Source organism: Homarus americanus, unplaced genomic scaffold, assembly GCF_018991925.1.
Source record: "Homarus americanus isolate GMGI-L3 unplaced genomic scaffold, GMGI_Hamer_2.0 scaffold53233, whole genome shotgun sequence".
Lineage (NCBI taxonomy): Eukaryota > Metazoa > Arthropoda > Malacostraca > Decapoda > Nephropidae > Homarus > Homarus americanus.
In genome coordinates, this window is record NW_024751660.1 from 4,135,469 (window position 1) to 4,141,468 (window position 6,000).

The window sequence follows — 6,000 nt, forward strand, 5'->3', positions numbered from 1 at the left end:
GGAAGGATGGTGTCTATGTTGCAAGGTACATATCCTGCTTCACCTGGCCTTTGTTAAGTTACCTGTTTTATGTCGTCACGTGTCACACTCTTCACCACTCAATTTATGACACTGTTCCTACTGTGGCCACGACTACAGTAGGACAAATTGTAATGTGGTTATGATGAAAGATGGGTGGTAAAAAAATGCGCGCTCTCTCTCTCTCTCTCTCTCTCTCTCTCTCTCTCTCTCTCTCTCTCTCTCTCTCTCTCTCATTACTTGTAACCTTTCTTACTCATCTAGTACTACTGCATACACCCCCCCCACTAGATTATCCAACAATGCTCGCTTGTCACACTTCCTCACTCCAGTTCTTGTCGCCCCCCGCCCCACTCATCAGCCCATGTAACGTCCCCCTCACAACACCTGCCCACTTGTCTACCTTTCTGAACTGAGATAAATCATCATCTAACCCCTCCCCCACCCGCTAGAGAATGCCTTACTATCCAGGTACTTGAAGGACTGTATATAGCCTCTCCACACCCCCCTCCTTCTCTCAACCTCTTCTCCACGCTCTGCCTCACTCTTAACTTCCCTATTTCACAACCACCACCTTACTCTTAACACCTCTTGACCTTCACCTCTTTATCATCTGACGGACTGTGAGTTACTTCCCTATACAAGGTTAGGTTAGGTTAGGTTAGGTTAGGTTAGGTTAGGTTAGGTTCATCCATTACTTGTGTCATTATCAGCCAACAATAACAAACCTTCCGTCCTTCTCTCCCCATACTAAAACCCCTACACTACAGAACAGCTAATATGGCAAAGACCGTTCGCCTCTCCCTCTGAACCGCGAACCCCCCCGAGAGAGATTCAGACTCGTGAACCCGTAGCAGTAGACTCATACATTATTCTCTCCATAAAGGCTTCGGATTCATGTGTCTAAATCTCTCGGGGGTTCGCGGTTGAGAGGGAGAGGCGAAAGGTCTGTAATAGTTAACTGTACATCCATAAATAAATAAAAGTACTTATCAAGGTATAATTTCCGGTGTATATAAACATTACAGGAATTTACAGCACTTACATAAGTCTCCAGTTCCACCAGCAGTTACTATGGTACACAGCGAGTCCTTATGGCGAAGAAATTAACACACAATCCCATAAACGATCTCGTAGGTCATCAAAAAACACTGTACTCCATAATATAGTGCAAGAGACACCCAACAGGACTTAAATATATGTCTAAATACACAGCTATACACGTCATACACTGAAGGGGAATACACACTCATACACAACACCTAAGGAATGTACGTATTCGTGTTGGGTTTTCTGGACAAATTCCCGCATGGAAATTCACGACCTTTAATTTTCTACGTATTTTCACGATGTGCGTCACTGGCGACTATCATACGAGTGGCAGCAACAGGTTAGGTTAGGTTATGCACGTACACCAACACCTCCGGGAGTAGACAACATTATGAAGTACTCTCAAATAACGTGAGAAAAAGAGAGTTTAGAACAAATAAATTACTACGTATTAAAACTCCTGGATAACACAGATACTCTAAGTAAAGCAGCCACACACACACACACGCACACACACACACACACACACGCACACGCACACGCACACACGCACACACACACACACACACAGAAATAACCTAGAAATCTCGCCGACAAGATGGAAAAAACAGCGAACACGAGTAATTAAAATCCTGATGAAGAGGTTTTAGACAAAAGATTGTGAAGGTGTGCGTTTGGGAGGGCGACGAGGAATGGGGGGGTTGGTGGAGGGCGACAAGAGGAGAGGAGTTGGGGAGGTGATACAGTGTGGTGGAGATGCCATCTGTCACCCCCCCCCCTCAACAAGCACAAAGAAGCACCAGTCAACCCATTGTTTACCATGATGAGACGTATCAAGTGAAACATGTATATGGAGCAAGTAACAAGATCACTAGATTACAAGATGTTGTAACTGCTAGACTAAGGTTAGGATATAAGTACCTCTGGCAGTATATTCCTCAAGCAGATGTGAACAAGGCTAAATGGAAAGTGTGTGGCCAGACATATAGCCACACACTCCAACACTATGTCTTGGACTGTGAAAAAATAGAACTTTTAGGGACAGTCCAAGTATACTGTGTACACAATAGCACAGCACTTTATCCCTGATGGCGAGATAACTGATATACTAAAGCTGTACCCTATCCACATGACGCACCTGTAGTAGCCAAGTAAATTTGTGTGTGCTGAACTAAACAAACAAGGTACTGGAAACACTGTAACACTCAACGCCACAATATCCTGACCACTGGGGTCTGATCAACACCTTTTGTGACCTCTGCTCTGTAATCCTTTTTGTGCTACCGCTCACAGGATGAGTACGGGGTGCACAATAAATCAGCTACTGTCCCCGGTAAAAATTATTCAAATCCTTCACACCACTGTACGCCATACCCTCCCTCTGTTCTAAGTCGTATGGTACCTTGCACAATCACTCAAAATCAAGATCTATAGTGTTAATCGTCAAAATGCGTAACAGTGCACAATAAACACCATCACCAACTCTTCCTGCGGTTTTCATTGGTTAAAAAAAAATGAAATATCCAAAAATGGTAAAGACTCGCCGAGCCTTTTGGTGCAATTGCCGACCCTCTTAGTTCCTTATCTTCGTCGTGTCCATTGTCCTCACTCGGTGCTCCAAGATGGCGAAACCTTTCTGTATGTCTCGATTGGTTCATTGTCGACCCTGAGATACAACAGCCAACGACCGATATTTTCACGGCATCCAACAACAACCCCTTCCTCAGGTAGAGTGCATGTAATCCCCCGTTCTCTCCTTCCGTCAGTAGATCATCACAGCCAAGTGCCTTCCCTCATTCCACCTCCTTCATGACACACTCCACGATGTACAGTATTCGCTGAGGGATAAGATCACTGTCGTCATCCACTACTTAGGTGTCCTCAACCGCCTCCCACTCTCGCTAATGTGTTGTGTCTGTGTTACTCCGCCTACCTGGCCAGTTTGTCGTCTACCTCCTTACACCTCGTTTCAGTCCCGATTCTTTACTTCCACACACACACACACACACACACAGAGTACTACATATAAACACACCTCTTATAAATGTATCGTTAAAGAAACATAGTGAAGGGAAGATCAAAATTTAACGGGCGGACGGACAACACACCATAATAAGTTTCCAAATTTACGGCCATATAAAAGTCACGTAACACACAAACACAAGACAAGAACGTGACCGCCCTTAACGTGACATAAACCTTCGTGAATAATATCAAGCTGTCAACATAAACTTTATACACAGTGAATAATAGTGAATAATTGTGTATAGTGAATAAATGTATAAAATAAAATATCTAGCGAGTTTCTCTTCACACAAAACTGAACAAAGATCCACGTAAGATATTTCCCTGATCAAATACAATATGACGCCAGTCCCATCACCAAGACTACGGACATTTAACACTTGGCCCCATATCAGTCCCCTACCACGTATCAGTCAACCACGTATCAATCAACCACGTATCAGTCAACCACGTAACAGTCAACCACGTATCAGTCAACCACGTATCAGGGACTGACCGTCCTTCAGGATCCCAGGTGACGGCATTAGTGATGCAGGAACCTAACCTAACCTAACCTCTTGTACACGATACGAGGGGAGTCCTGTATACATGCTGGTGTGACTGCCGCTGCATCAAGTTACCAACCACACACACTTGAGCGAGAGGTAGAGAGGTGAGACTCGAGGGAGAGTTTTGGCGACAGGTTAAGAGGTAAAACTTGGGAGAAGTTAAAACTGGAGAGGAAAAACTTGAGCGGAAACTAAAACTTAAGTGTGAGGTAAGACTTGAGCGTGAGGTAAAACTTGGGCGTGAGGTAAAACTTGGGCGTGAGGTAAAACTTGAGTGCGAGGTAAACTTGGGGAGGTAAAGGTGAAGTACATAGTAAAACTGTGAGTGTGATGGAGATAAGGTAGAGTGGGAGAAGTGAGGGAGGAGGAAGAGGGGGGAAGAGGAACGGGAGAAGGAAGAAGAACGGGAAGGGGGAGAGTAAGAGGAACGGGGGGGGGGAGGAAAAGACCCCCTCCACACACACACACCTAAATAATCTACACCTCACACTTCGCCGCCCGCCCATTCACCTAAATACACACATCTACACATCCACCCAGATCCACGCACGCCCGCACGCACACACTGCCGCGGGGAGGACAGACTCGTCAATTACACACTGATGGTGAGGTTTCCTAAGCGTCTCCATGGTAACGGCCCACACCTATACCTGGTGACAGCATACACCCAGCTGCTGGTAGTGGTTGTAGTGGTGGTGGTAGCGGTGGTAGTGGCGATGGTGGTAGTGGCGATGGTGGTAGTGGTGATGGTGGTGGTGGTTGTGGTGATGGTGGTTGTAGTGGTGGTGGTAGCGGTGGTAGTGGCGATGGTGGTGGTGGCGATGGTGGTGGTGGCGATGGTGATGGTGGTTGTAGTGGTGGTGGTAGTGGCGATGGTGGTGGTGGCGATGGTGGTAGTGGTGATGGTGGTGGTTGTGGTGATGGTGGTTGTAGTGGTGGTGGTGAAAGCGGTGGTAGTGGCGATGGTGGTAGTGGCGATGGTGGTATGATGGTGGTGGTGGCGATGGTGGTGGTGGCGATGGTGATAATGGTGACGGTGGTAGTGGTGGTGGTGATGGTGGTGGTGGTGGTGATGATGGTGGTGGTGGTAGTAGTAGTGGTGGTGGTAGGTATAGTAGTAGTAGTAGTAGTGGTGGTGGTGATGGTGGTAGTGGCGATGGTGGTGGTGGCGATGGTAGCGGTGGCGATGGTGATAATGGTGACGGTGGTAGTGGTGGTGGTGATGGTGGTAGTGGTGATGGTGGCGGTGGTGATGATGGTGGTGGTGGTGGTAGTAGTAGTGGTGGTGGTGGTAGTAGTAGTAGTGGTGGTAGTGGTGGTGGTGTCAGTGTGGGGTGACAAGTCCTTCGAGTCTCTACCTACGGCACCCACCCCACAAAGGTCACTAGCCTCCTCTTTTCCTCGGCACTGTCTGGCACCTTCCCTCAGGCCTCGTTCACTGACGTCGCCGCCGACCCACTTACCTCCACGATTAGAAAATAATAATAAAAGTAAATAAATAATATCAACTTCGCTGTCAGCCTCGGGATATGAAAAACTATTTCGCGAAGAATTACAAATATATACTGTACCATGTATGTATGTATGTATGTATGCATGTATGTATTGATGGATGTATGTATGTATGTATGTAATGTATGTATGTATGTAATCTATGTATGTATGTATGTATGTATGTATGTATGTATGTATGTATGTATGTATGTACAGTACTTATGTATGTAACCGGGATATAAATTTAACGAGACAGGTAAGGTAAGGATGATGGTTTAATGGGACGATGGATTAATGGTTTTATGGGACGATGGTTTAATGGCATAACTGGTTTAACACCTCCACGTGGCCCAGGATGACGACGGTTTAACCCCTTGAGAATGACAAGCTTAAACCAACATACTCAAAGGGGGTTAAAACAGGGTTATATACGGGTCAAGGTAATAGAGAGAGTCACAGTGTAGTTGGCAATACTGATCTACAGCACCTTACCTAGAGTACACCAGTTAATAGCACCTTACTCTACGTTAATAACAACATTAACGTTAGAACCCAGGGATAATTTACAAGGTTAACTTAGGTGGGGTCAGGTGAGGTTAGGAGATTAACATATATATACAGTTAGGTTAGGTTAGGTGGGGTCAGGTGAGGTTAGGAAATTAACAATATATACAGTTAGGTTAACTTAGGTGGGGTCAGGTGAGGTTAGGAGATTAACATATATATACAGTTAGGTTAGGTTAGGTGGGGTCAGGTGAGGTTAGGAAATTAACAATATATACAGTTACCACGATTGTCTGCGCAACACTCGGTTCACAGACTCACCTGCAACACAAAGAAAAAGATAAAATTAACAACACTTTAA